The following is a 13,201-nucleotide window of genomic DNA, read 5'->3' on the forward strand; positions in this document are numbered from 1 at the left end:
CAAACAGGTCCTCCTGAGACAAGTACTCAGCATTATCTTTGTCCTCGGGCTCCATCCTTTAGGCACGGATCGAGTTACCTGAACAACCTGGCAATGACTGTTCGATGAATGAGAAATCCGAACACAACACCTTCTGTTCCGCCTTCCTATACTACACCAAGATTATTGGTGCATTTCTATATATCATCTGGCTTGTTTGAGTTTTAATGGTGAGGTTTCCGATCTGAAATAATTCAAAAGAATGACATCTAATTTCTCGTTGTATACATTTAAACATCATATTTTCCTATCAAATACATGTTCTTACTGAGCTTAGTGTTATGTCCTAATAGTGGTAGACGTAGAAAAAGTTGTCAAGAGAAAGATTTTAGGGTTAACATTAAACAGGAAAGAAACCCTTTAGAATGTTTTGGCACTTCCCTCACACGTCCAGATAGAACATAAAATGAACATTTTGGGAGATGTAAATTTGATGATTATGTATGGATGTCAGAGAAATAGACCTAAGATTTTAACATTTGATGACGCTTAAAATTAGTTATCTTTTTTTTAGTCCAATATTATTAAATTATTACATGCGTATTATTAGACGCTCAGACACTCCTTGTGTGCGCCATACACGCTTTGCTCACACCACACAGTCATCCAAACTGCTAATCTAGGTGGAAAAAAAGAAAAAAAGTTTATGTCTAATAAAATTACGGCAAATTTACCAATACTTTCCAGTAGTTAGGGAATTACAGTGGAATACATAGGGTGAATCAAAATGCAATTTTACCAGTTTTCCTGAGTTTTATAAATTTATATTACATAACATTAGATCAAACCATTTCAAAAACACAATATTATTTGTTTGTATGGAATACAAAAAAAAAAACGGGGGGCTTTGTGAATATTTAATAATTCGAATTCCGCGGTTTTATATGGAAAACTTAAATGAGTTTAGTTTATGTATTGTCTGCTGATTATTTTTGTAAACAATTAATTTGAAGTAAAAACAACATATACATGGCACAATTAGTACTTTTTCAGTACACCTATGTGATGCAAAACTGTTCCAAGTTTTAATCACGCGTGTTTAGAATAATCCAATGGTATCAAAAACACCTCGAACCGTTTATGAATATTCCTACTAACTTTAGTAGAGTTTTTTTTCTTTCCTTTTTGTCCTAGGTAATTTAGTAATAGATGTAGATGTAGAACATTGAGACTTAATTTTAAGCTTGGTAGTTTTAGTACTAAGCTCAATCTGTTATCGAAGTACTTTGCGGGCAGACATACATACAAACGTGATCTTTTGGCCATCTACTATTCAATCTTCGCTGATGTACAGCTAACAATTCACAATACGAGTATTGACAAAGTACCAACTTAAATGGATTAATGATGTTTATGACGAAAGAATCGTGATTTATTTTCAACTTTTTATTCATACATAATGAATAAAGTTTTTACGTAGATAATCGCTTTTTCTCAGATCTGTAAGGATTATTTGTGATACAATAATACACTGCGCCTGGTATGTATCGAAATACTTATGTATGTATCGGGCTTGTTCGTGAAATAAAATATGTAACGCTGATTTTTGTTCCAAAAATCCTTAAAACATATTTTCTCTTTTATTTATTATAAAAGTTCATACAAAAAATCTTTTAACGGCATTCTTATCCAAACGTACAGATTTACACAAAAGAAAAAAGTTAGTATCAATGTCTCAAAATAGAGACGATAAATGTTCATATCGGATATCATTAAATTCAAAATATGCCAGGTTATAAGCAGATTTCTCTAAAATAGTAGCAATTTGCCTAATACATTACTCGTTAAAAATATTTTTTTTTATCACTGCGAAAATAACTAGCTGATTTAATGTGACTGATTACAGGAGAAAATAATTAGTAAATTTTTATTCAAAGAGAAACATTTGGACTATATATCTGTTAAATTCCATCCAATCTTAGAAATTAGATACAAACATTTTTGTTCTCTAAGGGACACATTGTAATTTATTCATAACACTTCTTGAAATTTGAATAAGTACATTTTTATGGCCACCATTGTAAAGCTATTGAAAATGTAATTAAGACTTTTATAACAGTATGACCTCGATAAAAATGCGATATTCCGAGCTGTGATTTAAAAATGGGCTATAAATAGCTATTATGGCAAGGTCGTAGCTACCGAGGGGATCCAAGGGGACCGGACCCCCCAAATTTTTAATTTTTTAAATTACTTTTTTAGTAAACGATTGTTAATATTTAAATGATTCAGTATTACTAACATGTACTGCTGAAAGATCGTTCTCAACAAAGGAACGGTACAAGAACTTTTTGAGGAAAAAAACGGGGCCTTACTCTCTGTCCACTATGGGAAAATATCAGTTGTATGGATCCCCAACCCCCCAAAAAAAATGTTTTTCCTGGCTACGTTCGTCTTATGGGTTATGCATATTTAAGGACAGACGCACACACTCGTTTATCATTCAACATAAACTTCATTCATTCATTCAACATTCATTCAACTGGCAGTTACAGAAAGCGAAGTAATATACAGTTCGTTTTCATCGTCAAACTGATGCTTATTTTAGTGACCAGATCACAATCAATACATTTTGAATGCCATTCGGGAACATCCTGTATACGCGAAATTACACGATCGTTACGCGTCTGTTTACTCATATGAGTTCAGTCGATCCAAACAATAAATCACCGTGTACAGCCAGTCGGTGACTGTACGCGTCAATTCCGGTAATGTGGACCTCTGTACCGACCTGTACTAACGTTGGTATAGTTCTGTACAACTCACTTTGTACCAGTTCCTCGCAACTGACCCATCCCCGTCTGCAGGGCCTCGGAAGATAACGGCCTATGGTAATATTTTTATGTACGTACTCGAATATATCGTGTAACTATGTAGTGTTATGATATGTGTTTACTGGAGTGAGTTTGGGCTAACTTTTATAGGAACATGTTTAAACAATAAGCAACGTAAAGTTGTCCTGAATACTAACTTATTGTTCTCGGAGACTGAAATATACTCGCCTTTACTATATTACGATTTCCTTATATTTATTGTAAACTATGGATGTATTGTATTAGCTCGGGATGTGGTCATTTCGGCTCTCTTTACGGGGCAACCTCAGATTGTTTTGCGGCAGTTCACAGCTTATTTTACGACAATTTAGTGATAATTGTATGGGTCAACCTTAAACTGTTTTTTTGGGATATATCTGCTTATTTTGCGGGAATTTTCGGATGATTTTTTGGAACAACCTCGAACTGTTTTAGGAATATTCCTGCTTATTTTACGGTATTTTCTGATGGTTTTGTGGGACAACCTCGGACTGATTTGCGGCATATCACGGCTTAAGTTTCTATAATCAAGGGATAATTTTGTGGGACAACCTCGAACTGTTTTTACCGGATATCTCTGCTTATTTTACGAAAATCGTCTAATAGCTTTGAGACATAACCCTGCATTGTTATGCAGTATATCTCTGTTTATTTCGTGGTAATTTTCTAATAGCTTTGCGGGATAATCCCGTTTTGTTGATATCTTGGCTAATTTCGCGTTAATTTTTTATAGCTTTGCGAGCCAGCCCCGTGCTGTTTTGCGGGATGTCTTGGCTTATTTTTCGAAACATTCGCTTAACCCATTGGCCTTGTATCACGGAACGGTTCCGTGACAGCTAGTCCTGGGCTCAAAAATTTATATCACGGAATCGTTCCGTGACAAGTACAATAGCGCCATCTAAATAATTTTTTTTTAACTCCTTTTTCAACCAAATGTTAGTATAAATTAGACATAGTATTGTTGTAACACATAAGAAAAACTGCAATACTACAGTTAATTGAAATTTAAATGAATAATAAGTTACTATAAGAATATTAGTGCATTTACAAGAGAAAAAAAACTTTCAGTATTTAGAAAAAAAAAAAAAACATTTATTTTGACAAACTATGTATGCATATATATATACATATTCTAGTATTGCCCAGGTATATAAATACATTTCAAATAAAATAAAAGCAACAATGGAGTATTTTTATTTTATATTATTTGAGTAAAAAAATTTTTAATTTAAAAAAGTTCCAAAACTTTTTTAGTTTGTACAGCATTATTATTTTTTAAATTATGACCAAATATATCACTATCTATTTATTATTAAAGCCCATTTCATGTTAATCCAAAAAGATATAAAATATAACCAAAATAACTCCAGTTGAGCTGATAATAAAAATATGTATAAAGCCAATGGGTGGTGGAAAGACAAATGCTTTCATTCTTTTACTGTCTCCTTTATTAGCTCTTTCCTCGAATACAAATTTTATTATAAGACAAACAAACCATGTTTATGAAATACTAATCAAGAGATTAATTTCGGTATTGGGATTGAGACCAATTCTTCTAAATCTAAAATGATTTCGTTGTTTGAAAGAGTCACATTTAAAAAGTAAATTTTAAATTAATACATAGAGGTAAAGTGTAATATCAAGCGATTTATTGGAATTGCTGTTAAAACGTTTTGCAAGATAGACGTTATTTGTGTACGTTATGTGTGTGTTAGTGTGTGCGCCTGTGCAGAATAAAAAAGTATAAAGCACACGTATTATATTTAATAAGTATAATATTATCACATGTTAAAAAATGTTTGTTATTCAATTTTTTAACTTTTCCATCTTTCTCAAAATAGATTAAGGGATAAAGAGAACCTTAAACATTTTTAATTCGACCCAAGTATTAGAACCCAATAAATGTTAAACTAAATCAAATAATTAATTCAGATGTTTTTGTTGTTAAAAAGTGACAAGCTATAATTCAGTAATTTTTTTGGAAAATAATAATGTATAGAGTGTGTAATGTATTACATATTTCAAATATATCACGCATTTCATTACATGAGATTTAAAAATAGCCTGAAGCATATCATATACTGTTAGACAAAAACCAATTCAGAAATATATTATGCGGCATTGTTTTAAAAAGACCATAGACTTTCATGGGTATGATTATTGTAAATACATTTTTCAACTCATTACAAATTATAACTCACTAAATCACAAAACGGAAGTCAGCAAAATACAGTTTCCTGATCTTGCGTTAAAATTAAACTCAATCCAATAAATTACTGAAATAACTTTATTCCCGAAAACGTATTTTAATAGCCTACTTAGTGTAGAGTTAAACATGATAACCGGTATAAGCAAAATACTGTCTATGGTCGAGAGAGGATATGGGTTTTAATATTACTTTAAAATAAAAAAATGAATATAAATTTACATTCAGAGTGTACCAAAGTTCTGTGGCTGATGTTACTCATTATTCCAACAAAAAGTGTCCTATAAACATATTTCGAGAAATGTCACATGTTACAGTTTGCGCAAGCGTACCTTTAAAGTGGTCGTGCTCGCTTATGCGTTGACGGATTTCGTTGCAAAAGGTGCCGTTGGAATTGTTATAAAAAGTAGTAGGCCTAAGTATTTGGTATCTTGTACATTTTCTATAACTATATTTGTTTTTTTTTTATTTGACTTAACAAATTTTTCAACAGACGCCATTTTGTTAATATTGAAGCAGATCGCACAATTATTTTGTTTCTTCTTATGTATTCCTACCTATGTGCACAGTTTGTATCTTTAACTTTATATTTCTAGAGATATTAATTGTTTTATACAAAATAAAAAAAAATGGCGGCTGGCGGCTAGCGGTTAGATGACACATTCTCGACCTATGTTTAAAAAGATTTTTGTTTGGAATAATGAGTACTACCAGCCACAGAAGTTTGTGACGCCCTTTTCTGAGCACCATGTATAGTTTCTATACATAGCTAAATAATCTAAACGTGGAAAGTGAACAGGCTAGGGAGCAGGGAGAGCGGGGAAAACTACTGAAGATGTTGGAGTCAACCTTTGCTCCCAGGCGATAAAAGCGCTAGTTACGGCACTGTTAATACTATTTGTATGTTGAGTCACTTGACAGAGGATTGATTAGATGAAATCAAACAATTGGGGAACTTATCACACTTTTTAGTAGGTACGCCTACAAGATTCAAAGGATGCATACAAGACGTGGGGGTTCACAGCACCTAATCTCACAGTACCTAAAATTTAACCGTCTAATAGCACCGATTCTCATAGCACCTAATATTATAGTACCTAATCTCACAGCACCTAAGGAAATGCCCGAGAGTCGCACGGCACCTAAAGATCGTGCTGGAGTTTTATAGCACCTAATATCACACCACCTAAAAGGGAGTGGTGGGGATCGTCGGAGGGGTAGGCCCCCACCACTGTCCGTGGTCAGTGGGCGACCGTCCGTTGAGTCGCGTGGTTAGGGGAGAGCTCTGAGTTGGTTATTGACACGTGCTGTGCGGGTTGCATTAACGCGCTCGCCGGAAGAATTGAAGGCGGTGGACGTTTCGTTTAGGAATTTATATTATGACATATTATGTTATTTTTACCGGATCCCGGCGACCTCTCTCACACACACTAAACACCTCACTTAAAACGTCTACCACATTAAAATATACCCCTTTATTACATCTGAAAAGGTTTGACGGCTTAGGTAGTATTAATCTATACATTATAGCGAAAGTGAGATATTTTAGATATGTTTATTGATTGTGATAATCAAAAATATGAAGAAAAACACAGTTTTCTTTTAAATTTAAGCTTTCTCCAATTTAACTCCTCCTAATTAAAAAATAATTACAGTTAAAAATATAATATATAATTTGTTGTATGACTCTTAAAGAACGACATACTGATAATTCAGAGTTCTAAGTTAATAATTAAAGGCGTAACAAGTTTTTTTTGGGAAACTCATTAGACTGTCTCATTACTAATAGTCTTTACTTATGAGTGAGGGTGCAGAAACAAGCGAGGTACACAGTAACTGTGCCGGAACCTTACTACATTATGGCTTAATGAAACAACACATACCAACTTGCCCCGTGTGCCAAAATCACAAGATAAAATATCGACCAAAACCACAACAGGAAAATGTTTAAATTAGGCATGTATGATTCTGGTAAATATATTAATTTAAGGAAAGGCAATTAAATTATCCATTTACCCAAAACAAACATTTAATTAAACTTATATTTGTAAATTCACTAACAGATAATTTGAGGGAAATTAATATTCCTCAAAGCGAAGCGGGCGAATACCTTCCATAATCCTATCACCATCGTCTTTGTTATCGGTGTTATATTTTTCACTGTTTACCTCATGTTCACTGACACAGTCTTCCGACGAATTTCTGTCCCTCAGTCCAAATATTAGTAGTCTCTCTACAGCCTCCCTCAGCAATCATTCATTGGTTCAAGCGTTATCAATAACTATTTTTGTATTCTCTATAACTTTCATCCAACAATCAGGCGTAGTCTTTTCCAAAGCTTCTTTACAAATTTTGTGATAGAATTAATAGTGAACGACTTATTATTTTTGCGATATGTAAATTAATTTAAGCCCATATTAGTTCAATCGCGTGGAGCTTGACGGTCACTAGAAGTTCAACTTTTTCATGTCTGAACTAAAGTGACTCCTTTCTAGTAAAACCATCCTGTAATTTCTGCCTTATAATCTTTTGCTCATAGGTGCTTTAAAATATTTATTTTGAATTATACAGTGTATTATACATAGCAATAACTACATCTTTCATTAATATAATCCACCCATAGGGGTAGAAATGGACTTGGAATTCTTAGAAGACCTTCCCTATGTCCTATGTATATAAAATGTGGCACACACATGCCTCATAACTTTAAACAGAAAATCAATAGCGTCTTTATGAAGATTAACTGCCATAGCGACTGAAATATAAAATTGCAAACCCTAGAAAAAGTATATTATTATTTTTCATCTTCCCGCTATCCGAAAAAAGTTTAAATTTCACACACACACACACACACACACACACACACACACACACACACACACACACACACACACACACACACACACACACACACACACACACACACACACACACACACACACACACACACACACACACACACACACACACACACACCACACACACACACACACACACACACACACACACACACACACACACACAACACACACACACACACACACACACACACACACACACACACGACACACACACACACACACACACACACACACACACACACACACACACACACACACACACACACACACACACTCACACACACACACACACACACACACACACACACACACACACACACACACACACACACACACACACACACACACACACACACACACACACACACACACACACACACACACACACCACACACACACACACACACACACACACACACACACACACACACACACACACACACACACACACACACACACACACACACACACAACCACACACACACACACACACACACACAACACACACACACACACACACACACACACACACATTTTGCTTGCGGTGGCGGGAAATGAAACCATTGTAGCCAATGCCTTTAATAATTATTTTACAAAGGTAGTGCCATCCCTTAAGGAGGAGGCATTCGGATTTGATATTTTTTCCTCAAAATACATGTTGAGGCTGATGTCTTATTAGACTCATTTAGGATTAATGTTATTGAAAAATAAGAACAGCACTGGCATAAGCATTGTACTAGTTAAGAATAACATAGATTCTTTTTTGTACCATTATTTTATAGTATTTATAGTAAGTCTCTAGAGCAAGGTAATATTTCCTGACGAGTTTAAAGTAGCTATGGTGGTACCTATATTTAAGGCAGGGGACACCACAGAAATGTCTTCATACCGCCCGATCTCTCTTATAAATACTATAGCTAAGATTTTTGAAACATTAATTAAAGAAAAGTTACTGGACCACTTTCAGCAGTATAATTTTTTTTCTAGTAATCAATATGGTTTTTTACCTAATAAGGGAACAGATTTAGCTTTAGAGAAACATGTAACTTGTATTACAGATGCAGTTGACTCTCACAAATTTACTCTGGCTATTTATTTAGACTTAAAAAAGGCTTTTGATGTTTTGGATATAGATATCTTAGTACATAAGTTCAGAAGGTATGGGATTGGAGGCTCTGCATTGGCTTGGTTAACATCTTTTTCAAAATCCCGTCAGCAGGTAGTTAGAATAAATAACATCAAGAGTGACGCCTTAAACCTATGTTATGGAACTGCTCAGGGGGGAGTACTTGGTCCACTCATGTTTCTTATCTATATTAACGACTTATTGGATATCGACCTCAACTCTTCCATATTTGCATATGCTGATGACACAGCATTAGTTTGTTCAGCTAGCAGCAGAAATAAACTTAAATTGAAAATTGATAAAGATTTAGTGAAAGTATCTGAATGGTTAATTACTAATAAATTATTGATAAATGCTTCTAAAACCAAATGTGTACTATTTTTTGATAACGATAAGCCTAAAATGCGAGTTAGAAGATAATGTTTAAAATGTTTTTGCCATAGTCATCAGTGTATGTATGTGTGTAAATGTCCAAGTGTGGAAATAGTTAGTTCAATTAAATACTTAGGGTTGTACATAGATAACCATCTCAAATGGGGTGACCATATACAGTTCTTGGGGAAAAAGTTAAGACAGATTAATCATTCTTTGTACCACATGAGAGGATTTTTGAATAGCCAATTTTTAAAGTATTTGTATGTCTCCTGGTTTGAAAGCATGATAAGATATGGTGTCATACATTATGGTGGCACGTATAATACCATACTGAATCCTATAATTATGTGTCAAAGAAATGCAATTGAGAACAGTTTTTGGCATTGGGCGTATGGGTAGAGTAAGCAGTTTTTTTTAACGATAATAATATTCTTAATTTTTTTCAGTTGTATAAATTATGTGTATTAATGTATATTTACAAGTATTTAGATGAGTATCCAAAAAGACAGACATCTCGATTAACGAGAACTGCTCAATATGATCTCCTATATGTGCCAAATTATGCAAAAGAAAAATGTAGACACCAGTTTTGTTATGCAGTGTTAACTTTATTTAAACAGGTTTATTACAGTATATGGTAATAGTGTATTTCTTGACTCTAAACCCAAATTTAAAATGAAAGCCGTGCAGTTTGTATTAAACCTTGGTCCTTGATAATTTATTGATATTTATTTCTATTTGTTATATTTTATTAAAATAGTTTATTTATTTCTTGCATGCTTATCACACCTTATGTTATATTATGCCTGTTAATGATTTATATGTTTGTATTTATTATTGTTATTGTTGTTGTTATTAATTTTGTTATTGTTAATTATTTATTATTGTTATTTATTTATTTATTGGCTGTTTAAAATTTACACTCATGTACACAAATGTACTCAATAATTGTTGTTTACTTTTGTCACTCATATTTATTTGTTATATTTGTTAATATCTAATCTATCTGTGACTTATGAGTAGCATCTATTTATTTACAAATTAGTTCGCATTGTTATTGGTTTGCCAACATAAAGACTAAATATTTTTGACTTGTAAGCTGCATTCCCGCACGCGCCTTGCAAGGTGCCTTGGGGTAGTATATAAATGTAACATGTCTTTTTCTGAATAAACGAGTTTTGAACTTGAACTTGAACTTAAACTTGAACACACACACACACACACACACACACACACACACACACACACACACACACACACACACACACACACACACACACACACACACACACACACACAGTTCTCGTCCATATAAATTGATTATACAACGTATGTTAAAGAAGATAAACCTTAGATTTACTCGTTTTCCATAGGAAGTAGTACCCGCTATAAAAAACTACGTTTTGCTTTGTAAACTTCCCTTCCTTACTTCCTTGTAAACTTCCTTTGTAAACTCGGGGAGCCCATTGTCTTGATAATGTTTTTTAGTCTGCCTAGATCAGGTTATTTCATGCAACATCTTTTATTTTTCTTAAGACCTTGCTAAATCCAAAAGTACAAGTGACAAATTTTATTTTAATTTTTCCAGAATCCTCTATTGATGATCTGACAAACCATTTGTTTTTCACATGATTGGAATGGCGTACTTAGTAATGGAAGAGTATTCTCTACCCAAAAACTCGTTCATGCATATTTCTCCATTTCAGTTCATAAATAAACATTTTACTCTACAGTGAAAAAACAACGTTCCACAGTTAGTGAGATTAAAGGTCGAAATCAAAATTATTGGTATAGTGGGGAACTGGACCAAATGAAAGAAATTTTTGTTTTTGGAGAAATCGACAAAACTTTCTACTAGTGACAGGCTTCGTGTTAACTATTTAAATCTCTAGAAATGTTATAAAAAGTCCGTAGAAGATGCGTACTCACAATGTCGCAAAAATATAAAATAGCAGTAACCAATATAAGGCCTCGGGAGAGGTTTTTATAACGCCAATATAAAGGCGTTTTCGGTGCAGATAAACGAAAATACAAACATTTAGCATCTCAATCGACATTATCAATAAATATCACTCCAGGTAACTTAAACCATTTGTTTTATCAATTCGGTTAACACCAAATAAAGGGTAGTATCAAAAAGCCTCATGTTAATAGAATGAACTTAATAAGAAATTACCATATTTTGAAAGAAAAAACATTTATCTTTGTAGAAGTCTCAATTGATGAGGTTATTAAAGCTGTCAAAAGAGTTAAAAACTCAGAAAGCAAAGACATTTATAAGAAATCTAACAATATATTTTAAAGAATTTACCATACGTTTTTTGAACCCATTAACTTATATGTATATCTGCCCGATTCTTAAGAAAGGGTCTAGGAGTTTCCCTGAGAGCTATTGCCCAGTATAAAATTTTACCTGTCCTGTAATAATAGAAACTGTTTTACATGATGAACCTTTTGCGTATCTGGAAAAATAATATCAATCTAAATTTATTACAATAGAAGAGGTAAATACACCATTGATGCAGTTTATTCACTAATTAAGGAGGTCCTAAACACTTTAGAGATTAAAGCCTTTGCTCAAGTAACATATTTTGACTTGAGCAGGGCCTTAAAACTTAACTATTACGGTATTAATGGGAATCCGGCTTTAAAGAGTTCTTTAAAGACTATTTATCTTAACCGCAGGCGAAAAGTTTGTTTCTATTAATGGAAATCGGTCCAACAATTTGGTGATCGGGATTGTTGTACCTAAGGGTCAGTCCTGGGCCCTATTACGTTTTTTATTATATATAAATTAATTTCCTACCGTTGTTAGGTTAAAATCTCTTTTATATGCTAACGACACAACTCTTTAGAATATCCATACAAACTTTGACAAACTACAAGTTCTTGTCATTGAATCAGTTGAGAAAGCCTCAGTGTGGTTTAGATCAAATGGATCTTTACTAAATGAAGTCCAAAACTCAAAACATTTTGTTTACTTTACGACAAACCCCTACAATTGACACACCAAATTATTTCTTTTTCTTGTGCTTAAAATTTCTAGGAACTATTTTGGTAGAGTAATTTTTTACTTAGACGTATTATAAATTGTGTTACTGAAAAATATTTTAAATCTGCATACTATGCCTATTTTTAATCAATAACAAGGTATGGTCTAATATTATTGGGTAATAGCGCTAAAATTAATGAAATCATTATCCTGAAAAACAAAGCTATCAGAATAATAACAAAATAACAACCACTAGAACACTGTGAACCACTTTTTATTAAGCTTTGGTGGAAACTTTTATAAATTTATATATTTTTGACTCAGTATTGTATATTACAAAAAACATGTCATCATTAATTTTGACTAGCAACTTGCGTAATTATAATAGCAGAAATGAATATAATATTGTTATTGAGCATTTGCAGATTAAACAAAAAACAAAATAGGCATGTTATAATTACTCAGAAGACAAAATTGCAATATTTGTTGTATTTTTCACGAGGTACTCCTGCTGCGTGCCTCGTAACTGTGCAGTGTGTGCCTGATTCAAAGGTCTACACATGTGGTCTTTCCTTGCGCCTTGTGCCAGTGCACTGAGTTCTGAGACACACTGCATGGTTGCTAGGTTAATCTCCAATGCCCGTTATGTAGGCAAGTGAGCCAGGCAATAATTAGAGTCTATTTCTGATAATTATAATTTTTTATATACAATAAAAAAACCGAGATTGAAAGCCTATTTTTGTTCTATATTATAAAATTTTATTTCTTTCCTATGTAAATACATCCTGT

Source organism: Homalodisca vitripennis, chromosome 6, assembly GCF_021130785.1.
Source record: "Homalodisca vitripennis isolate AUS2020 chromosome 6, UT_GWSS_2.1, whole genome shotgun sequence".
Classification (NCBI taxonomy): Eukaryota; Metazoa; Arthropoda; class Insecta; order Hemiptera; family Cicadellidae; genus Homalodisca; species Homalodisca vitripennis.